The sequence below is a fragment of the Pleurodeles waltl genome, chromosome 12, assembly GCF_031143425.1.
Source record: "Pleurodeles waltl isolate 20211129_DDA chromosome 12, aPleWal1.hap1.20221129, whole genome shotgun sequence".
Taxonomy (NCBI): Eukaryota; Metazoa; Chordata; class Amphibia; order Caudata; family Salamandridae; genus Pleurodeles; species Pleurodeles waltl.
This window is the reverse complement of record NC_090451.1, coordinates 126,695,297-126,719,518: the sequence shown is the minus strand read 5'-3', so window position 1 is coordinate 126,719,518 and position 24,222 is coordinate 126,695,297. Positions and strand designations below refer to the sequence as shown.

Below are 24,222 nucleotides of genomic sequence, written 5' to 3'. Positions count from 1 at the left end.
GCGAAAATATGTGCATCGACAAATTTGAAATGGCCTGACGCATTGCCTTTGGTGTTAATGTCAATGAGAAACACCCCTGACAGAAAGACTGGATTGTCTCTGCACGTAATTCTCATGGGCAGGGCTATGAGACTTCCTGCAGTTCCCGCAAACGCGCTTTTGAATATTACAGATGATATGGTGTTAGACTACTGCAAAGGTCTGGCTGACGTGGTTCGCTCTTTCTCTCACCAGGTGGAAGCGACCACCTTGCCACCGATTCAAGGTCCAGGACACACACTGAAAGCAGGTGACTGGGTTGTGGTAAAGAAGCACGTGAGGAAGTCGTGTCTGGAACCCCGTTGGAAAGGCCCTTTCCAAGTGATCCTGACGACAACTACCGCTGTGAAGTGTGCAGGAGTTCCCAATTGGATTCACGCCAGTCACACAAAGAAAGTGTTGTGTCGCACAGATGAGGAAGTTGAAGCGCTGAAACTGCCAGTGCCTGATAAAACAGTGCTGAGCGCTGAGACAGAGCAAAACCGAACTGAAAGCGAACAGGCAGGAACGGAAGAGAGAGAAGTATTCTCTGAGGACGAAACGACCGACTCACTTGGGGAAGACCAAGGAGAGACCTCAGACAGCGACGAAGCAGCTGAAGGTGACAAAGAGCCTGAAGCAGCTGAGGGTAGCAAAGAGCCTGAAGCAGCTGAAGGTGACAAAGAGCCTGAAGCAACGGAACGTGATAAAGAGCCTGACGAAAGTAACGGTGACGAAGGGCTCGAAAGAGGTGAAGAAGCAGGAGAGCCTGATCAGAGGAGGGCTTTCCCAGAAGCAGACGATACAGAAAAAGAAAAAGAGAACGTGATTGACTCCCCAGAAGGAGGGGACAGGGCAGAACAGAACGAAACTGTTCAAGCTTCCACAGAAAAGATCGCAGGTCCATCAAGTGGACACGGTGCAAAGAGGAGACTAAGTATATCACCAATAAAACTAAGAACTAAAGAAAATTTGAACAACGGAGAAAGGCCAAAAGTGAAAGAGAAAAGAAAGGAAGTGTCTGTCGTGGTACCAACCTCAAGTGAAGGAAAAGACTTGGCCAAAGAGGAAAGTACCAGCGAAGCAGAATCGAAAAGAGAAGCAAAATTGAAAAGGAAAAGGATACCGAACAGGAGATATTCCGGTCCAGAATGGGCCTATGCAGTCAATGACGATTGGACTGACGAATTTGTATCTCTAAGCCTCGAGAACGAAGAAGAAGAGATACCAATAGAAAAGAAAAGTTTTATGGACGCTGTTGATTGAAAGGGTGATAAATGACATTGCTTGCTACAATCTAACGTGACACAAACAACCAGCTGAGACATTGCTAAACCGGATGAGACACTTGCTGAACTGATAAAGACTGAGTTATTGCCGAATTGAGACAAATGCTGCTAACCGATAAGTGACTGGCCTCTTGAAGAAAACTGTGTGAACATTGCGCTCGTTCAGCTTTGTAACTGAATTGCTAAATAGTTTCTTTATAGGTGCTTCTAGCTCTCTGATTCTATACAGATCATGGCTACACAAAACAGTAGAATGAAATATTGTAAATATGCGTGTATAGGCTTGATAATTGCATGTGTACTAATAATAGTGGGAATAGTGCTCGCTACACGTGGAAAGGGTGAGAATGAGAGAATTGATGCTTCTACTTTTGCTCCTGTTACTGTCACTGAACTAACTGCATTGAAAAGACTAGAATTAGATGAGAGACACTTGCATGATAAGAAGGAACTTTCGTATAATGTTTTCTATCGCTTGCTAACAGAATATGTTGAGACTATGGATGCGAAAGATTGTTATGTGTGTACACAGATACCGACATCAGTAAAGGAAGGGGTGACTTATCATCACATGCCTCTTACATACGGGATTACATGTAGTATAGTAACTTCTAGATTTTATGGTCAAACCAACATACAGTATTTTTACTCAAATTATGATGTTACCTTTGCATATGTTCCTATAATAGCGCAGCTAAGCCAGATTGCTAAAGATTGGGATGCTAAAATAATGAGGGACTTTTTCTAGCCAATGCAACCTTTTGAAACGGCTCACGCTCATAGGGAAAACCTTACCTGCTCGCTTTCTGCAGTAGAAATAAGCTTTTTAGATCGCACAGATGATAGAAGGGCACAAATGAATGCGAAATTAGAAAAGGAGCTAAGTAAGAGGACTTCAGTAGATCATTATGATTTTGCCGCAATAAAAACACAAGGGAGAATAGCTTTAGATGCTTGGCATGTAGGGAAATTTTGTATATATCGAGGTGAATCTTATTATGATAACATTTTCGTAGGAGCGAGTGAGTGTAAACATACGTTTATCTTTAAGGCCAAATGGACATTCATGATGAATGGACTTGACCCTGTCATACCAAGTGTATATTACATTTGTGGGTATAATGCCTATTATCGTCTTCCGAAAGGATGGTGGGGAAGATGTTATTTGGGTATAGTGTTCCCAAAGGTTTATCAGCTGGATGACCTATCGATGATTTAAAAGACATCTGGATCCCATCGTATCCAAAAAAGAGAGACCCCAGCTGCTGTGGTAGGAGATATATTTGGAGCCATGATTCCTTCATTGGGAGTTGTGTTGAATTCCATCAAAATAAGAAAGTTTTCTACTATAGTGGATAACATGTTGACAAAGTTTTCAGGTGCTATAATCCTGATAGATGCTGAACTTGCAGCGGAAAGAGCTATGACTCTTCAAAATAAGCTTGCCTTAGACATTCTTTTAGCAAAGGATGGCGGCGTTTGCAAAATGCTTGGTGCGCGCCACTGTTCCACGTATATTCCAGACAACAGTGTGAAAATTAAAACTATGCTTGCTAATCTAACAAAAGAGAGTGCAGATTTGAAGGAATTGAAAGAACCAGGAGTGTGGGAGAAGGTTGGAAAAGGACTTGCTTCAGTGGGAAATTGGCTTGGTGGCATTTGGAATGGAATATTACTAAAAATAATACAGGGAATATTAATAGTACTGATTTGTATATTTGGAATTTGGGGAATAAAAAGGGGAATAATAATGATTATGGAAAGAATTAAAAGAAGGAAGGAAGAGAAAATGATGAAAAGAATGGCAGAAGAATATAAAGCAAGAACTAGGGGAACTAAAAGGAAAAGAGAACTGACAGAATTTTAATGGAATAAAATTTGTGGGAATAGTTTTGTGTGATGACAAGTAGTCATCAGAGGAGGGATTGATGACGCAGAAATGAAGGTTTTACATTTATTAGCGCTTAAACGTAGTATTGCAATAATCAAGTGTGACTTTAACCGAACTAATAAAGATTGTACGGGGACAAATGTGCCCTTAGAGTAGTTTGCCAACATTTATAAGCGTGCTTTATATAACGTAATGTATTAGAAGTGCACTAATCCGACGTAAACGTATACCACGATTTGCTTGTTTGAAATGTTTTAGCTTAGCATAACTTTAGTGGAGGCTTTGGCCTAGTTGCCTGGTCTCACGGTTTAGATGCTCGTGTTTTTCCAATGTGCTAATAAACGTGTATTTCTGCTTGAAGCTGTACTTTTCCACTGAGATCGTTCACATGCTTATCTTAAAGTTTCGTGCCAGCCTGGCATTTTTCTCTTTGCTCCAAGGTCAATCTGCAGGTGCGGACAATGGAAGCTCTGAAAGTGAGTTAATTGGTATAAAATGTTGCAACTTACGTACCCGTCTCCAAGGATAATGTATGCTTAAGTAAAAGCTTGAGAACTGTTGTTTTTGATTGGACAATTTGAAGCCAACCTATGAACCCTCCAATGGAAGACCCTACTGGATTTGAACTGTTGTCTATAAAAACCAGGTGCACGAGAAGAAAGTAGCCATTACCAGCCATTGCAGCCATTACCAGCCCGATACCCGCCATTTTGCAGGACATTGCAGCTATTATGGCCCACCTTGTTGCGACGCCATTTTGAAAGAGACTCTGATGCTTTCTCTAATCGAGAGAAAGAGACTTTAAATGATTCTTGCCCTAGAGACTTTAACTTTGATCCCTTTGCATGAAGTAGTAGTTTTATCTTGCCACCGTGAGGCAATTATCCCGTCCACCTTGCCCCTTGGCCCCGTCCCATGCTGATCGAGAAACGGTACCTGTGAGACAAAGACTTCCTTGAATGCTGATTGTAATTGGTAAATATGAAAGGACATTGTACAATTGCATTGTGTTTCTTTTAGGTAACCAACTGCTGATTTTTGATAAGATCCCTAGTTAGCAGTTTTCCAAATTGATGTTGCTAAAATTGTTTTTGCATGAAGTCCCACATGCCGATGCTAATTTGAGGTTAGATGAGGATTCCTTTTGTTGCACGATGCAATTTGAGACCTTGTTGTGCTGACCAATGTATGCAATTAGCTCATTACAGATTATAGTTTTAGTGATTTGCATTGCTATTATCGAATGCCTTGTTATTCAAATGCTGCATAGATTGCATCTTTTCCGCCGTTATGGACAGCTATTAATGTTCATTTACGTTTATCATTTGGTGTTGAGACACATCTATATTGTGCTAGCTTTGTTAATATAGGGAAATAAATTCATTAACTTTGAATAAACTGGTGTGGTTATTCATGACCGAAAGGTCCTGGTTCGCCGAAATGTATTCTGGATTAATTGTTAAGTGTTATGTTGATCAGGGTATTGCTTATGTTCGTTATTGATTACATTAAATTGACTGATCTCGAGTGAAGAGAGTCCCACTTAGCCAAAAGATTCATCGGCCTAAAGAGCGTCCAAATACAGGTAAATTATTAGTACGGAACGCTCTATCAGTAGATGGTAGCAGAGGACGGTTTAGACTTTTGGGACCCCATTCGAGACATACATGGTGTTGAATTAACTGTTTAGACTTTTGGGACCCCGCTCGAGAGGTATATGGTGTTGAATTAGATTTTTCTTGGGTAAAACAGATTGACAGAATGATGATGGGCTAGGTCCACCGCGACTTTCCCGGGATCTCGGAGCTTGCGAATGGAGAGAATGGAGGTGTGAGATTGGCGTTGGCGGTACTAGTGATGGTATGAGTGAAGTTAGGGTTTTGCGCTTGCACAGCTTACTGCCGCAGATTGTTTGAGAAGGTTGCGAGGATTTTTAGAGAATAGCGGAGGTGCGACTCCGAGTGTAGGAGTAGGGAAGTCGTCGAACTTCATAGAAATAGCGGAGGTGCGACTCCGAGTGTGAGAGTAGGGAAGTCGTCGAACTTCATGTGCGTGTGGCGCTTTGTGCAGAAAAAGGTCCACGTGGTTGTTGTTGTTGAGACGGGCCCTGCGAGGTCAAGAGACTCCGGAGTATGTTGAAAAGTGTATGAGACACTTGTTTTATGTTGTGGTCTGGTCGGTTTAGTAGGTTGATCGGGCGTGGTCAACGAGTCGGTACGTGTGTTAAGGGAGTGAAAGAAAACTTCGACTTCGGGCTCTGACAAAATTCTAAGTGCACTAGAATAGATCACTGACAAGTTGAGAGCAGTCTGCGGGTCAGATTTGCTTGCGAACGTGGGGACCGAGAAAGATGGAATAACTGCCGAGGCTAGTGAAAAATCCCTAAGGTCCTGAAGCGATTGTGTTACCCTTCCTGTAGTAAACCGACAGATCTGTTTTATTATAATTTTTTTGGTAGTTCGCGATACATGCCAGAAGTTGTTACGAGAGGAGCTGAGTGAAGGAGGATTAGCCGCGAGGCTTTGTCAGCCGCAGAGTGTGTGAGTGTGACGTCACTAGGAGCCGCGCTGGGATAGGTTGGTTGGTGAGAAGGGTCGCGCACGGATTGGACGCAGTCCGTGGGGCTCGATTGGAAGGGGAAAGGCAAGCGAAGATTATTCCGGGAATTAAAGTCACCTATTGACTACAAATTTGTGAAATAAAAGACGAGAAAATGAAATTTTTTAAAGCATTAAAGAGTGCGATGAAGGGGGAGTCTTACATTAAAGCGAGCGTAGGAGAGGAGACGCCACCCGAAGGTACACCAGCTTACATTGTGATGGAGGAAAAAGGGGTAGCCCCGTGCCTTTGGCTAAAGCAATGGCACAAGCTGACAGAGAAACATGGGAGCGTAGCGTTCCCGATCCATGGGACGTTCAATATAAGGATCCTAGAGAATTTGAGATTCGCGATGTACGACATGAAGGTACCTCCAAGGCCAGCACAGTTTGAGGCTCTAGCAATTTGGGAACTAATGGCTAGACAGCAACAGCAAAATAAGTTCGAGACCAGGATAAGGAAGGTAGAAAAGACACTAGCGGACGCTAGGTGGGATAATGCACAGAAGGTGTGGAGGTCAGATGTATTGCAGGGGATAAAACTGTTTCCCGCAATCACTAAGGAAGAAGAGACGACAGGCAAGAAAGCTCCTGTAAGACAAATGGGAGGTGTTCCAAAGATAGAGAGGACGAGGAAAAGTTGAGAAGAGAAGAGGAGTTAGAGGATGAGGAGTTAATCATGCAATTGCTGAACGACCGTCCACCACCTTATGCAGAGAGTGGACAAGGACCAAGTACCAGTTCTGCCCCTCAGGCACCAGTACAGAACAATGAAACTCCGGGTTCAGAAGAGTCATCGGGATCTAAGGACCCGAGTTTACTGTTCACCCCGCAGATACCGCAGGTTAGGAGAATATATCCAGATGTGCCCATGTTGAAACCAGCAGAAAATTATCAGCCGCAGGTCCCAAGGTACTACAGCAGTGACAACAGTACGGGAATGATTCTAGATCCGACCGTAATGGGAGGACAGAATGGTCACAACCCAACATTGGCACAAGCTGAATCAACCCAGTTTTTGATGCCTCAAAAGCAGATGCAGGGGGGAAACGCACATGCTCAGATGACGGGGAGTCAGATGGGCATGCCGGCAATGATGACCCATAGTGCGGGAATGAACATGTCTCAGAACATGGGGAATGGACAGAACGCAGATGCGATATCCCTACCCATTACTGTAGGTCCACCGGTACCTTTGTATATTCAGCCTAATTCAGGTATGAGCAATCAAGGATCAATGGTGCAGAGTGGGATGGAAAGGAGGTGCATACAAAACACTCCAGAGACAACTCCGATAGCGGCCCTGCCAACTGGATCTGGGTCCTTGATGGAGTTTAGTCCCATATGTGCTCAGTCAACAGTGGTGAGGTCGAGTCCCCAACTGATGATACCGCTGTCATCGAATACTGAAAAGTTGCCGCAACCATCAATGGCAGTCGACGTGAATGCTACACTGATGGGGTTGAACGCGCAACAGCTGACACAGTGGTTCAACAGTCTGAATTCCACACAAAGCTCAGCCAGTGGGAAGGGAGAAGACTATCTGAATAGGGTCAGGTTGAACATGGAAGCACAAGAATTGGTGGAAGGGACTATGGGTGTGAATAGGTTAGAGTCCTACTCGGAAGAAGAGCTGAGGTATCTATGTCCCAGGATAACGAGAGAAGTGAACAAGGTACATAGAAGCTTGCAAGAAATAGCTGACAAAAACGGGGTTGATATAGACAAGACAAAACACTTGAGCAGGAGCTATAGATTGGATTTCGGGACCACAGACTTTGAACACATGAGGTCAGCAGGCATGAAGGCGCACCTTAGAGAATTGCTGCAGAGTGCACAAGTGTGGAGGTGCTTAGACAAATGGGAAAGCAGATGGGTAAAGAGAAAAGAAAAGAGGAAAGACAGTGTCCCAGAGCTCAACGAGAAAAGACCACAGAGCAGTGATACAGTAACCATGTTACCAATGAGGGAGACAGCAGGGGGAAAATTAATACATGTACCATGGCACAGAAGCGACATTCAGTCTTTTACGGATGATTTTCCCAAACTGAGAGAGAAACCGATTGAATGGTATCAACAGACTGATAGGTTTGTGAAACTTGCGAAATGCCTTTGGGAAGACCTGAACACCCTCTTTGAGATTGTGTTTCCGGCAGATTTGTGGGAAGATTGCAAAAGAGCTGTAGGTTGGCCGACAAGTGAACCAGAGAGAGACAGGGATACGGGTGCACCATCACCTATGGTGATGAGCTTGTACTATAAGGTGATTGAGCATTTGAAGACGAAGGTGGCCGCGAAAAACGTGGATTGGCAGAAGATCGATCGAACGGCCCAAGAGGCTAAAGAGTCGATTCATAGTTACTATGAGAGGTTGTTGAAGGCGTTCAAGAACTACAGTGGCACGGAAACAATAGAGGCGAAGGACATGCTTCATTTTGTGTTTAGATTTGTGGAAGGGCCGAGAAAAGAGATAAGTCAGATGATAAAGTCGCATTTGATTTGTTGGCAGTCGAAACCGATTGATGAGGTGTTGAATTATGCGAAATACTGTAGCGACGAAATTGAAGTGAAACAGAAAAAGCTGAAGAAGAAGGTGATGATGATGCAACTTAAAGCAGCTCAGACAGGTCTGCAAGGTTTGCAAGGGTTGCAAGGGTTCCAACAGCAGGTACCGCAACCGCAGCCGCAGTTGCAGGGAAATATGATGTTTCAGCCACAGGCGAGAGGCAGAGGAGGTTTTGGGAATAATGGTCCGGATTTGAACACTGTTGTGACTCCGAATGGTGTGCAGGCATTGAAAAAGGTGATGCCGTGTCACGTGTGCGGAATCGTCGGTCATTGGAAACGCTAGTGCCCGATGGTGGTGCAGGAAGGTGCAGGTGTTGGTCAGCAAAACAATGATGTCAATGCATTTCAGACAATGAGGGGACCGAAAATGAGAGGTCCAAACCCAAATTTTCAGACCATAAATCAGCTGCAGGGATTACAACCTATGCAGCCGCAGCAGATGCAGATGCCCCGTATGCAGATGACGCAAATGTAGCCAATGCAACAGCAGTTTCCCATGGTACCTAATCAGCAAATGCAAATACCTTTGGCACCAATGAGTCAGCAGCAAGTGATGGTTCCTCCACAGGTCTCGGGTCAGGTAATGAATACAAATGGCACCGTACAACAGTTCCCATTACACAGTGAGGATGGAATAAACAATGTATGGGAGAGTGAAAGTTCAGGAGAGGAGGGAGATTGTGTGCTTGCAGCATCCTTGGAAGTTGATCAAAAGGGTCCGTATGTGGAGGGAAGAGTAATGGGTCATCGTGTTTCATTCTTGGTTGACACAGGAGCCACACGTTCAACTGTTAAGAGTATTGAAGTACCAAATTTGCCACTCTCAGGAAGGACAGTTCAAGTGGTGGGAGTAGCAAACAGGCACCTGACAAACCCAATTACAGATCCAGTACCAGTCAGTATTGGTAACTATCAAGGATTACACAAATTTGTGGTATGTGACTCAAGCCCGATAGCACTGTTAGGGAGAGACCTATTGTGCAAATTGGGATGTTCGATTATGTGTTCGAACGATGGAATTAAAATTCAGACGAGCAGTGATGGGGAAGAAGAGGACAGTGTAGAGAGGGAAGAGATGGAAACTGTCGATGAAGAGTATCCTCTGATTTGCCTTTTCCCGATGATAACTGAAGAAAATATTCCAGCTGAATTACGGGAAACAGTCGGAAACGAAGTGTGGGATATGACAGGGAAAGAGGTGGGATTGATGAAAGGAGTGGAACCAGTGAAAGTGACTGTAAAACCCAATGCAACCTTTCCCCAGACCCCAAAATACCACATGGCACAAGACACCCTCATGAAAGTTGCCCAACTCATTGACGAATTTGTAAAGCAGGGAGTACTGAAAGAAGTGTTAAGCAGTCCATGTAATTCACCAATCATGGGATTAATAAAGCCGAGTGGAAAGGTCCGAATTGTACAGGACTTGAGGAAAATAAATGACATCATAATCAAATGTTGCCCTGTCGTACCAAATCCAGCTGTGATAATGTTTCAAGTCCCTTGCGATGCTGAGTGGTTCTCAGTCATCGACTTGTCACAAGCATTCTTCTCGGTGCCTCTTCATGAGGACAGCCAATTTCTCTTTTGTTTCAAATTCTTAGACAGAGTTTACAGTTGGTGTCGAATTCCTCAAGGGTTTTCTGAGTCACCGTCAATTTTCAATCAGATTCTAAAGAAAGACTTGGAAGCATTAGAATTGCCATTCGAGTCAACCCTAGTACAGTACATCGATGACTTACTGATTGCATCTAAGACAGAAAGTGGCTGCACAGCCGACACCATTGCTCTGTTGAACCATTTGGGAAGGAATGGACACAAGGTGTCTCCTTCAAAGTTGCAGTTCTGTCAGAAGAAAGTGAAATACTTGGGTCACCAAATAGAGAAAGGGTCACGGAGAATAATGAAGGAAAGAATAACAAGTGTACTTCAAATGAGTCCACCAAAGACAAGGAGGGAGGTGGGGAAGTTTTTGGGAATGGTGAGCTACTGTCGTCAGTGGATTCCCAACTTCTCAACTCTAGCGAAGCCTTTACTGAAACTGACCCAGAAGGATGCCTTGGATCAAATTGAGCTGAAAGGAGATGAGATGGATGCTTTTATTGAATTGAAAGAATGCATGTGCAGGGCTCCAGCTTTAGGTATGCCTGATTACACGAAGCCTTTCACATTGTTTTGTCATGAACGTGATGCATGTTCTTTGTCTGTCTTGACTCAAGCCCATGGTGGCATAAACAGACCAGTAGCGTATTTTTCAGCTACTTTGGATCCGGTCGCAGCAGCACTTCCAGGGTGTTTGCGCGCCGTAGCAGCAGTTGGTATCAGCCTCACTCAGAGTGAAGGAATAGTGATGGGACACCCAGTAACAGTCATGGTCCCTCACTCAGTTGAGATACTTTTGACCCGCTCCCGAACGCAACACATGACTGGAGCAAGACTAACAAGGTATGAGACAATAATTCTGGGCTCACCGAATGTGCAGCTGAAAAGATGCACTACGTTGAATCCAGCAACCTTGCTTCCTGGTGAGAATGCTGAAATTGAGAACGCTGAAGACGTCGAGCATGACTGCCTTCAGGTGACTGAATTTTGCACAAAACCCCGACCTGACATTAAGGATACTAAGCTTGATGAAAATGACCAAATTGTTTTTGTTGATGGTTCATGTCTAAGAGATGGGATGGGAATTTTGAAAGCAGGATATGCTGTATGTACTGTAACAGGTGTCTTGGAAGCATCCTGGCTCCAAGGAGTCTATTCTGCACAAGTAGCAGAACTTGTAGCCCTTACAAGAGCATGCCAATTGTCTACGTTGATGAAAGTCACCATTTACACTGATAGTCAGTACGGGTTTGGAATTGTGCACGATTTTGGGCAACTATGGTCACAGAGAGGATTCCTGACTTCTTCAGGATCCCCAGTGAAAAACGGGGAGAGAATAAGGGAATTGTTACACGCCATTCAAATGCCAGCCGAAGTTGCAGTGGTAAAGTGTAGTGCTCATACAAAAGGACAGGATTATGTTTCTCTGGGAAATGCATAGGCGGATCAAGTCGCAAGATTTTGTGCCTTGAACTGTATATTACTCAGGGATGAATGGAATTCGATAAGTGAACCAGAACTCGAACCAGCTGAAGCATTTGCCTTGAAGGTCGTAGATACAATGGATGAACTAAAAGCATTACAGAATAGCGTCAGGGAGGATGAAAGAGATTCCTGGATTAAATCACAATGTATAAAGAGACCAGATGAGTTATGGGTTTCAAATGAGGGAAAATTTGTTTTGCCAAATAGTCTCTTATCGCAGCTTGCGCGGTTCTATCATGGGCAGGCTCACCTAGGGAGAGATGCCATAACTGATTGGTTTAACCCCAGATTCCGTCAAGCTGCAGAAGCAGTTTGCCATCGATGTGTCATTTGCCAGCAGATGAACCCAGGGAAGGGAACGGTTGTGAACGCGAGCCACATCGGTAGGGCGATTGGCCCGTTTAGTAGAATGCAGATGGACTTCATTGAGATGCCTGTGCATGGAGGTTTGAAGTATGTGTTGGTGATTGTGTGCATTTTTAGTCACTTTATTGAAGCATACCCCACACGTAGAAATGACAGCCTTACAGTTGCAAAGCTATTGCTGAGGGAGTTAATACCACGTTTCGGATTCCCGATCTCTTTAGAATCAGATAGAGGAAGTCACTTCAATAACGAGGTGATAAAGTTACTTTGCGAAGCGCTGAACATTGAGCAAAAACTGCATTGTAGCTATCGCCCTGAAGCCTCAGGACTGGTGGAGCAGATGAATGGTACACTGAAATCAAGAATGGCGAAAATATGTGCATCGACAAATTTGAAATGGCCTGACGCATTGCCTTTGGTGTTAATGTCAATGAGAAACACCCCTGACAGAAAGACTGGATTGTCTCTGCACGTAATTCTCATGGGCAGGGCTATGAGACTTCCTGCAGTTCCCGCAAACGCGCTTTTGAATATTACAGATGATATGGTGTTAGACTACTGCAAAGGTCTGGCTGACGTGGTTCGCTCTTTCTCTCACCAGGTGGAAGCGACCACCTTGCCACCGATTCAAGGTCCAGGACACACACTGAAAGCAGGTGACTGGGTTGTGGTAAAGAAGCACGTGAGGAAGTCGTGTCTGGAACCCCGTTGGAAAGGCCCTTTCCAAGTGATCCTGACGACAACTACCGCTGTGAAGTGTGCAGGAGTTCCCAATTGGATTCACGCCAGTCACACAAAGAAAGTGTTGTGTCGCACAGATGAGGAAGTTGAAGCGCTGAAACTGCCAGTGCCTGATAAAACAGTGCTGAGCGCTGAGACAGAGCAAAACCGAACTGAAAGCGAACAGGCAGGAACGGAAGAGAGAGAAGTATTCTCTGAGGACGAAACGACCGACTCACTTGGGGAAGACCAAGGAGAGACCTCAGACAGCGACGAAGCAGCTGAAGGTGACAAAGAGCCTGAAGCAGCTGAGGGTAGCAAAGAGCCTGAAGCAGCTGAAGGTGACAAAGAGCCTGAAGCAACGGAACGTGATAAAGAGCCTGACGAAAGTAACGGTGACGAAGGGCTCGAAAGAGGTGAAGAAGCAGGAGAGCCTGATCAGAGGAGGGCTTTCCCAGAAGCAGACGATACAGAAAAAGAAAAAGAGAACGTGATTGACTCCCCAGAAGGAGGGGACAGGGCAGAACAGAACGAAACTGTTCAAGCTTCCACAGAAAAGATCGCAGGTCCATCAAGTGGACACGGTGCAAAGAGGAGACTAAGTATATCACCAATAAAACTAAGAACTAAAGAAAATTTGAACAACGGAGAAAGGCCAAAAGTGAAAGAGAAAAGAAAGGAAGTGTCTGTCGTGGTACCAACCTCAAGTGAAGGAAAAGACTTGGCCAAAGAGGAAAGTACCAGCGAAGCAGAATCGAAAAGAGAAGCAAAATTGAAAAGGAAAAGGATACCGAACAGGAGATATTCCGGTCCAGAATGGGCCTATGCAGTCAATGACGATTGGACTGACGAATTTGTATCTCTAAGCCTCGAGAACGAAGAAGAAGAGATACCAATAGAAAAGAAAAGTTTTATGGACGCTGTTGATTGAAAGGGTGATAAATGACATTGCTTGCTACAATCTAACGTGACACAAACAACCAGCTGAGACATTGCTAAACCGGATGAGACACTTGCTGAACTGATAAAGACTGAGTTATTGCCGAATTGAGACAAATGCTGCTAACCGATAAGTGACTGGCCTCTTGAAGAAAACTGTGTGAACATTGCGCTCGTTCAGCTTTGTAACTGAATTGCTAAATAGTTTCTTTATAGGTGCTTCTAGCTCTCTGATTCTATACAGATCATGGCTACACAAAACAGTAGAATGAAATATTGTAAATATGCGTGTATAGGCTTGATAATTGCATGTGTACTAATAATAGTGGGAATAGTGCTCGCTACACGTGGAAAGGGTGAGAATGAGAGAATTGATGCTTCTACTTTTGCTCCTGTTACTGTCACTGAACTAACTGCATTGAAAAGACTAGAATTAGATGAGAGACACTTGCATGATAAGAAGGAACTTTCGTATAATGTTTTCTATCGCTTGCTAACAGAATATGTTGAGACTATGGATGCGAAAGATTGTTATGTGTGTACACAGATACCGACATCAGTAAAGGAAGGGGTGACTTATCATCACATGCCTCTTACATACGGGATTACATGTAGTATAGTAACTTCTAGATTTTATGGTCAAACCAACATACAGTATTTTTACTCAAATTATGATGTTACCTTTGCATATGTTCCTATAATAGCGCAGCTAAGCCAGATTGCTAAAGATTGGGATGCTAAAATAATGAGGGACTTTTTCTAGCCAATGCAACCTTTTGAAACGGCTCACGCTCATAGGGAAAACCTTACCTGCTCGCTTTCTGCAGTAGAAATAAGCTTTTTAGATCGCACAGATGATAGAAGGGCACAAATGAATGCGAAATTAGAAAAGGAGCTAAGTAAGAGGACTTCAGTAGATCATTATGATTTTGCCGCAATAAAAACACAAGGGAGAATAGCTTTAGATGCTTGGCATGTAGGGAAATTTTGTATATATCGAGGTGAATCTTATTATGATAACATTTTCGTAGGAGCGAGTGAGTGTAAACATACGTTTATCTTTAAGGCCAAATGGACATTCATGATGAATGGACTTGACCCTGTCATACCAAGTGTATATTACATTTGTGGGTATAATGCCTATTATCGTCTTCCGAAAGGATGGTGGGGAAGATGTTATTTGGGTATAGTGTTCCCAAAGGTTTATCAGCTGGATGACCTATCGATGATTTAAAAGACATCTGGATCCCATCGTATCCAAAAAAGAGAGACCCCAGCTGCTGTGGTAGGAGATATATTTGGAGCCATGATTCCTTCATTGGGAGTTGTGTTGAATTCCATCAAAATAAGAAAGTTTTCTACTATAGTGGATAACATGTTGACAAAGTTTTCAGGTGCTATAATCCTGATAGATGCTGAACTTGCAGCGGAAAGAGCTATGACTCTTCAAAATAAGCTTGCCTTAGACATTCTTTTAGCAAAGGATGGCGGCGTTTGCAAAATGCTTGGTGCGCGCCACTGTTCCACGTATATTCCAGACAACAGTGTGAAAATTAAAACTATGCTTGCTAATCTAACAAAAGAGAGTGCAGATTTGAAGGAATTGAAAGAACCAGGAGTGTGGGAGAAGGTTGGAAAAGGACTTGCTTCAGTGGGAAATTGGCTTGGTGGCATTTGGAATGGAATATTACTAAAAATAATACAGGGAATATTAATAGTACTGATTTGTATATTTGGAATTTGGGGAATAAAAAGGGGAATAATAATGATTATGGAAAGAATTAAAAGAAGGAAGGAAGAGAAAATGATGAAAAGAATGGCAGAAGAATATAAAGCAAGAACTAGGGGAACTAAAAGGAAAAGAGAACTGACAGAATTTTAATGGAATAAAATTTGTGGGAATAGTTTTGTGTGATGACAAGTAGTCATCAGAGGAGGGATTGATGACGCAGAAATGAAGGTTTTACATTTATTAGCGCTTAAACGTAGTATTGCAATAATCAAGTGTGACTTTAACCGAACTAATAAAGATTGTACGGGGACAAATGTGCCCTTAGAGTAGTTTGCCAACATTTATAAGCGTGCTTTATATAACGTAATGTATTAGAAGTGCACTAATCCGACGTAAACGTATACCACGATTTGCTTGTTTGAAATGTTTTAGCTTAGCATAACTTTAGTGGAGGCTTTGGCCTAGTTGCCTGGTCTCACGGTTTAGATGCTCGTGTTTTTCCAATGTGCTAATAAACGTGTATTTCTGCTTGAAGCTGTACTTTTCCACTGAGATCGTTCACATGCTTATCTTAAAGTTTCGTGCCAGCCTGGCATTTTTCTCTTTGCTCCAAGGTCAATCTGCAGGTGCGGACAATGGAAGCTCTGAAAGTGAGTTAATTGGTATAAAATGTTGCAACTTACGTACCCGTCTCCAAGGATAATGTATGCTTAAGTAAAAGCTTGAGAACTGTTGTTTTTGATTGGACAATTTGAAGCCAACCTATGAACCCTCCAATGGAAGACCCTACTGGATTTGAACTGTTGTCTATAAAAACCAGGTGCACGAGAAGAAAGTAGCCATTACCAGCCATTGCAGCCATTACCAGCCCGATACCCGCCATTTTGCAGGACATTGCAGCTATTATGGCCCACCTTGTTGCGACGCCATTTTGAAAGAGACTCTGATGCTTTCTCTAATCGAGAGAAAGAGACTTTAAATGATTCTTGCCCTAGAGACTTTAACTTTGATCCCTTTGCATGAAGTAGTAGTTTTATCTTGCCACCGTGAGGCAATTATCCCGTCCACCTTGCCCCTTGGCCCCGTCCCATGCTGATCGAGAAACGGTACCTGTGAGACAAAGACTTCCTTGAATGCTGATTGTAATTGGTAAATATGAAAGGACATTGTACAATTGCATTGTGTTTCTTTTAGGTAACCAACTGCTGATTTTTGATAAGATCCCTAGTTAGCAGTTTTCCAAATTGATGTTGCTAAAATTGTTTTTGCATGAAGTCCCACATGCCGATGCTAATTTGAGGTTAGATGAGGATTCCTTTTGTTGCACGATGCAATTTGAGACCTTGTTGTGCTGACCAATGTATGCAATTAGCTCATTACAGATTATAGTTTTAGTGATTTGCATTGCTATTATCGAATGCCTTGTTATTCAAATGCTGCATAGATTGCATCTTTTCCGCCGTTATGGACAGCTATTAATGTTCATTTACGTTTATCATTTGGTGTTGAGACACATCTATATTGTGCTAGCTTTGTTAATATAGGGAAATAAATTCATTAACTTTGAATAAACTGGTGTGGTTATTCATGACCGAAAGGTCATGGTTCGCCGAAATGTATTCTGGATTAATTGTTAAGTGTTATGTTGATCAGGGTATTGCTTATGTTCGTTATTGATTACATTAAATTGACTGATCTCGAGTGAAGAGAGTCCCACTTAGCCAAAAGATTCATCGGCCTAAATAGCGTCCAAATACAGGTAAATTATTAGTACGGAACGCTCTATCACCCGCGACAGGAAGTGCCCAAAAACACAACGTGGACACATCAAATTTTCCCAAAGAAAACCAAAACCTAGGTAAAAGACATTGTCATTTGCAACGCCAATAGCTCTAACTCTCACAAATGTGAGACCTTTCGCATTGCAAATGCTTGTTTTTTTGTGCCGACAAGTGTGCGTGGAGCCTGCTTTGGTTCTTAAGACCTCAGACCTAAAGCAAAGCTTAGACAGAAACATAGCAATGTGCCCTTTGCACAAAGTTAGAGATCCTACTAAATGGAGTTATATATAGGTATGCACGGCCATTTTGCACAATTTTGTTGTGATATAAAGTTTCGGTATAGCTCAATAAGAGCTGGTAGTTATGGCCGAGTGGTTAAGGTGATGGGCTTGAAATCCTTTGGGGGTTCCTTGCACAGGTTTGAATCCTGCTGACTACCCCACTTGTTTATTTTAAACCTGATTTTTAAAATAACTGTGAAGAACACATTTACCAACTTTATTTGGGAAGATAGATAATTTACTTTAAATCTTTATTTAACAGAGGTTCGATTTTATTTTGCAGAGAGAAGAGCGGGTGACCGCGTGGGGAGAACAAATGATTTGTTAAACCTTCCATTTGAAGGTGATCTAAGCAGAATGAAGCAAAACAACAGCAGCGCCAATCAGCCGATTTCTTGGAGTCCACGGTTTAGGAGTTTACTTAGAAGGAGACTGTAAAAGAGTATTAATATTTGGGACCTATTGGTAGAGTCACTGTGTATGCAAATTGAAGGGGCAGGAGGGAGTTGCGTCATTAAGATCTGTTAAAATCCATCCCTGGCAGCGGTGGGATTCGAACCCAAGCCTCCAAAGAGACTGGAGCCTAAACCCAGCGCCTTAGACCGCTCGGCCACGCTACCTGCTGCTCTCTGGGTGTCTGTGCACTTCATGAGCACCGAAACCCTGCGTCTACGCACTTAGTGTGGAAAGTCGAGTCGATAAACAGTTTAAAAGACATGATTAAAATGTCGGGAGGGTGATGTGGTAATTGAAGGTTATCTCTCTTACTCAGTCACTGCACAAGTCTTCTCCTACCTGCTCGGACCTAGTGCAATCACCTTAAAAGACAACACTCTCCGAGCAATGACTTCCAACCAAGGTATAAGCACCTGCTCTACATAGGCAACGTGACTCCATCATTTTCTAATGAAACAAGTGTTCATAATGGTGGGGTCATTTCTTAGGGTGGGATCTAATGAATGAGCAGTTCATTCAAAAATTACCGAGGAGCTGCACGTATTTATGACATCAGCCCTATTGCCGCACCCAGTCTCCCCAACATACTCTTTAGCTTTCCAGTGACGTCATGTCTTGTGTGGCCTATTCACATTCCGCTGTTAATATTTTTTAGCCAACAGAATTCCACACTTCCCGGTCTTTGAGCTCACATTGAAAAGGCACAAGTCCCAAAATGCAACCGGGTGCTGTTTAAAACTCCAGCACTGGTGGGCGGTGCCCCAGGTGACATGGGGCCCACCTGGATGCTCTGACTGCCTTTCACGTGACAGTCACAGACACACACAGGACAGAGGTTCAAAAGCTATTCTGAAAGAAGTAAGCACAACAGGCCCACGTGAAACTAAACTTTTTAAATAGATGATTTTTCTTTCTATTGACCGGTTTCTCACTCGTTCTGCGCGCCAAGTCAAATGTAAATGAGCCTCGCAATAAAAATGCACAGAGGATGGTAAAATTCACTTCACTCTGCGCTCGTTGATGCTGAGAGCATGGTTGTCAGCCCGCACGCTTGTTATTTTGATGTGGAATTACTTGATTGCTTTGTGATAATTTTCATTACTCCGAATTGCAAGCTCCCCTACCCCAGTAATAACGTTTGAGGTATTGCCTCCCTGATGAAGGTGAAATGAAGGTTTTACATTTATTAGCGCATAAACGTAGTGTGAAATAATCATGTGTGACTTTAACCGAACTAATAAAGATTGTACGGGGACAAAATGTGTCCTCAGAGTAGTTTGTCAACATTTATAAGCGTGCTTTATATAACGTGATGTATTAGAAGTGCACTAATCCGACATAATGGTAAACGTGTGCTATGATTTGCTTGTTTGAAATGTTTTAGCTTAGCATAACTTTAGTGGAGGCTTTGGCCTAGTTGTCTGGTCTCACGATTTAGATGCTCGTGTTTTTCCAATGTGCTAATAAACGTGTATTTTTGCTTGAAGCTGTACTTTTCCACTGAGATCGTTCACATGCTTATCTTAAGGTTTCGTGCCAGCCTGGCATTTTTCTCTTTGCTCCAAGGTCAATCTGCAGGTGCGGACAATGGAAGCTCTGAAAGTGAGTTAATTGGTATGAAATGTTGCAACTTGCGTACCCGTCTCCAAGGATAATGTATGCTTAAGTAAAAGCTTGAGAACTGTTGTTTTTGATTGGACAATTTGAAGCCAACCTATGAACCCTCCAATGGAAGACCCTACTGGATTTGAACTGTTGTCTATTTAAACCAGGTGCACGAGAAGAAAATAGCCATTACCAGCCCGATACCCGCCATTTTGTAGACTTTGCAGCTATTATGGCCCACCTTGCTGCGACGCCATTTTGAAAGAGACTTTGATGCTTTCTCTAATCGAGAGAAAGAGACTTTAAATGATTCTTGCCCTAGAGACTTTAACTTTGAAATGCCCTTTGCATGAAGTAGTAGTTTTATCTTGCCGCCGTGAGGCAACTGCCCCGTCCACCCCTGTCCCTTTGCCCCGTCCCATGCTGATCGAGAAACGGTACCTGTGAGACGAAGACTTCCTTGAATGCTGATTGTAATTGGTAAATATGAAAGGAAATTGTACAATTGCATTGTGTTTCTTTTAGGTAACCAACTGCTGATTTTGACAAGAGCCCTAGCTAGGAGTTTTCCAAATTTATGTTGCTAAATTGTTTTGCATGAAGTCCCACATGCCGATGCTAATTTGAGGTTAGATGAGGATTCCTTTTGTTGCACAATGCAATTTGAGATCTTGTTATGCTGACTAAATGTATGCAATAAGCTCATTACAGATTATAGTATTAGTGATTTGCATTGCTATTATCGAATGCCTTGTTATTCAAATGCTGCATAGATTGCACCTGTTTCGCCATTATGGACAGCTATTAATGTTCATTTACATTTATCATTTGGTGTTGAGACACATCTATATTGTGCTAGCTTTGTTAATATAGGGAAATAAATTCACTAACTTTGAATAAACTGGTGTGGTTATTCCTGACTGAAAGGTCAGGGTTCGCCGAAATGTATTCTGGATTAATTGTTAAGTGTTATGTTGATCAGGGCATTGCTTATGTTCGTTATTGATTATTGATTTGATTAAATTGACTGGTCTCGGGTGAAGAGAGCCCCACTTAGCCAAAAGATTCATCGGCCTAAAGAGCGTCCAAGTACAGGTAAATTATTAGTACGGAACGCTCTATCAGTAGATGGTAGCAGAGGACGGTTTAGACTTTTGGGACCCCCACTCGAGACATACATGGTGTTGAATTAACGGTTTAGACTTTTGGGACCCCCACTCGAGACATACATGGTGTTGAATTAACAGTTTAGACTTTTGGGACCCCCACTCAAGACATACATGGTGTTGAATTAACGGTTTAGACTTTTGGGACTCCACTAGAGACATACATGGTGTTAAATTAACGGTCTCGACTTTTGAGATCCCACTCGAGAAGTTGAATTAGATTTTTTCTTGGGTAAAACAGATTGAGAAAATGATGATGGGCTAGGTCCACCGCGACTTTCCAGGGATCTCGGAGCTTGCGAATGGAGAGAATGGAGGTGTGAGATCAGCGTTGGCGGTACTGGTGACGGTATGAGTGAAATTAGGGTTTTGCGCTTGCACAGCTTATTGCCGCAGATTGTTTGAAATGGTTGCGAGGATTTTAGAGAATAGCGGAGGTGCGACTCCGAGTGTAGAAGTAGGGAAGTCGTCGAACTTCATAGAAATAGCGGAGGTGCGACTCCGAGTGTGAGAGTAGGGAAGTCGTCGAACTTCATGTGCATGTGGCGCTTTGTGCAGAAAAAGGTCCACGTGGTTGTTGTTGTTGAGACGGGCCCTGCGAGGTCAAGAGACTCCGGAGTATGTTGAAAAGTGTATGAGACACTTGTTTTATGTTGTGGTCTGGTCGGTTTAGTAGGTTGATCGGGCGTGGTCGACGAGTCGGTACGTGTGTTAAGGGAGTGAAAGAAAACTTCGACTTCGGGCTTTGACAAAATTCTAAGTGCACTAGAATAGATCATTGACAAGTTGAGAGCAGTCTGCGGGTCAGATTTGCTTGCGAAAGTGGGGACCGAGAAAGATGGAATAACTGCTGAGGCTAGTGAAAAATCCCTAAGGTCCTGAAGCGATTGTGTTACCCTTCCTGTAGTAAACCGACAGATCTGTTTTATTATTACTATTTTTTTTTTGTAGCTCGCGATATATGCCAGAAGTTGTTATGAGAGGAGCTGAGTGAAGGAGGATTAGCCGCGAGGCTTTGTCAGCCGCAGTGTGTGTGAGTGTGACGTCACTAGGAGCCGCGCTAGGATAGGTTGGTTGAAGAGAAGGGTCGCGCACGGATTGGACGCAGTCCGTGGGGCTCGATTGGAAGGGGAAAGGCAAGCGAAGAGTATTCCGGGAATTAAAGTCACTTATTGATTACAAACTTTGTGAAATAGAAAGACGAGAAAATGAAATTTTTTAAAGCATTAAAGAGTGCGATGAAGGGGGAGTCTTACATTAAAGCGAGCATAGGAGAGGAGACGCCACCCGAAGGTACACCAGCTTACATTGTAATGGAGGAAAAAGGGGTAGCTCCGTGCCTTTGGCTAAAGCAATGGCACAAGCTGACAGAGAAACATGGGAGTGTAGCGTTCCCGATTCATGGGACATTCAATATAAGGTTCCTAGAGAATTTGAGATTCGCGATGTACGACATGAAGGTACCTCCAAGGCCAGCACAGTTTGAGGCTCTAGCAATTTGGGAACTGATGGCTAGACAGCAACAGCAAAATAAGTTCGAGACCAGGATAAGGAAGGTAGAAAAGACACTAGCGGACGCTAGGTGGGATAATGCACAGAAGGTGTGGAGGTCAGATGTATTGCAGGGGATAAAATTGTTTCCCGCAATTACTAAGGAAGAAGAGGAGACAGGTAAGAAAGCTACCTGTAAGACAAACAGGAGGTGTTCCAAGGATAGAGAGGACGAGGAAAAGTTGAGAAGAGAAGAGGAGTTAGAGGATGAGGAGTTAATCATGCAGTTGCTGAACGACCGTCCACCACCTTATGCAGAGAGTGGACAAGGTCCAAGTACCAGTTCTGCCCCTCCGGCACCGGTACAGAACAGTGAAACTCAGAGTTCAGGAGCATCATCGGGATCTAAGGACCCGAGTTTACTGTTCACCCCGCAGATACCGCAGGTGAGGAGAATATATCCAGATGTGCCCATATTGAAACCAGCAGAAAATTATCAGCCGCAGGTCCCAAGGTACTACAGCAGTGACAACAGTACGGGAATGGTTCTAGACCCGACTGTAATGGGAGTACAGAATGGTCACAACCCAACATTGGCACAAGCTGAATCAACCCAGTTTCTGATGCCTCAAGAGCAGATGCAGGGGGGAAACGCACATGCTCAGATGACGGGGAGTCAGATGGGCATGCCGGCAATGATGACCCATAGTGTGGGAATGAACATGTCTCAGAACATGGGGAATGGACAGAACGCAGATGCGATATCCCTACCCATTACTGTAGGTCCACCGGTACCTTTGTACATTCAGCCTAATTCAGGTATGAGCAGTCAAGGATCAATGGTGCAGAGCGGGATGGAAAGGAGGTGCATTCAAAACACTCCAGAGACAACTCCGATAGTGGCTTTGCCAACTGGATCTGGGTCCTTGATGGAGTTTAGTCCCATATGTGCTCAGTCAACACTGGTGAGGTCGAGTCCCCCACTGGTGATACCGTTGTCATCGAATACTGAAAAGCTGCCGCAACCATCAATGGCAGTCGATGTGAATGCTACACTGATGGGGTTGAACGCGCAACAGCTGACACAGTGGTTCAACAGTCTGAATTCCACACAAAGCTCAGCCAGTGGGAAGGGAGAAGAATATCTGAATAGGGTCAGGTTGAGCATGGAAGCACAAGAATTGGTGGAAGGGACTATGGGTGTCAATAGGTTAGAGTCCTACTCGGAAGAAGAGCTGAGGTATCTATGTCCCAGGATTACGAGAGAAGTGGACAAGGTACATAGAAGGTTGCAAGAAATAGCTGACAAGAACGGGGTGGAGATAGACAAGATGAAACACTTGAGCAGGAGCTACAGATTGGATTTTGGGACCACAGATTTTGAACACATGAGGTCAGCAGGCATGAAGGCGCACCTTAGAGAATTGCTGCAGAGTGCACAAGTGTGGAGGTGCTTAGACAAATGGGAAAGCAGATGGGTAAAGAGAAAGGAGAAGAGGAAAGACAGTGTCCCAGAGCTCAACGAGAAAAGACCGCAGAGTAGCGATGCAGTAACCATGTTTCCAATGAGGGAGACAGCAGGGGGAAAATTAATACATGTACCATGGCACAGAAGTGACATTCAGTCTTTCACGGATGATTTTCCCAAACTGAGAGAGAAACCGATTGAATGGTATCAACAGACTGATAGGTTTGTGAAGCTTGCAAAATGTCTCTGGGAAGACCTGAACACTCTCTTTGAGATTGTGGTTCCGGCAGATTTGTGGGAGGATTGCAAAAGAGCTGTAGGTTGGCCGACAAGTGAACCGGAGAGAGACAGGGATACGGGTGCACCATCACCTAGGGTGATGAGCTTGTACTATAAGGTGATTGAGCATTTGAAAACGAAGGTTGCCGCGAAAAATGTGGATTGGCAGAAGATTGATCGAACTGCCCAAGAGGCTAAAGAGTCGATTCATAGCTACTATGAGAGGTTGTTGAAGGCGTTTAAGAACTACAGTGGCACGGAAACAATAGAGGCGAAGGACATGCTTCATTTTGTATTTAGATTTGTGGAAGGGCTGAGACCAGAGATAAGTCAGATGATAAAGTCGCATTTGATTTGTTGGCAGTCGAAACCTATTGATGAGGTGTTGAATTATGCGAAATACTGTAGCGACGAAATTGAAGTGAAACAGAAAAAGTTGAAAGAGAAAGTGATGATGATGCAACTTAAAGCAGCTCAGACAGGTCTGC

At 43.5% G+C, this 24,222-nt stretch overlaps 1 non-coding gene across 1 annotated transcript; it reads right to left on the bottom strand.

Moving 5' to 3' along the window:
• Positions 1 to 17,807: 17,807 nt before the first annotated feature.
• On the bottom strand, positions 17,808 to 17,889 carry TRNAL-UAG (transfer RNA leucine (anticodon UAG)). Its single transcript has one exon. It is a non-coding gene; the product is annotated as a tRNA-Leu (tRNA).
• Between the last annotated feature and the right edge of the window lie 6,333 nt (positions 17,890 to 24,222).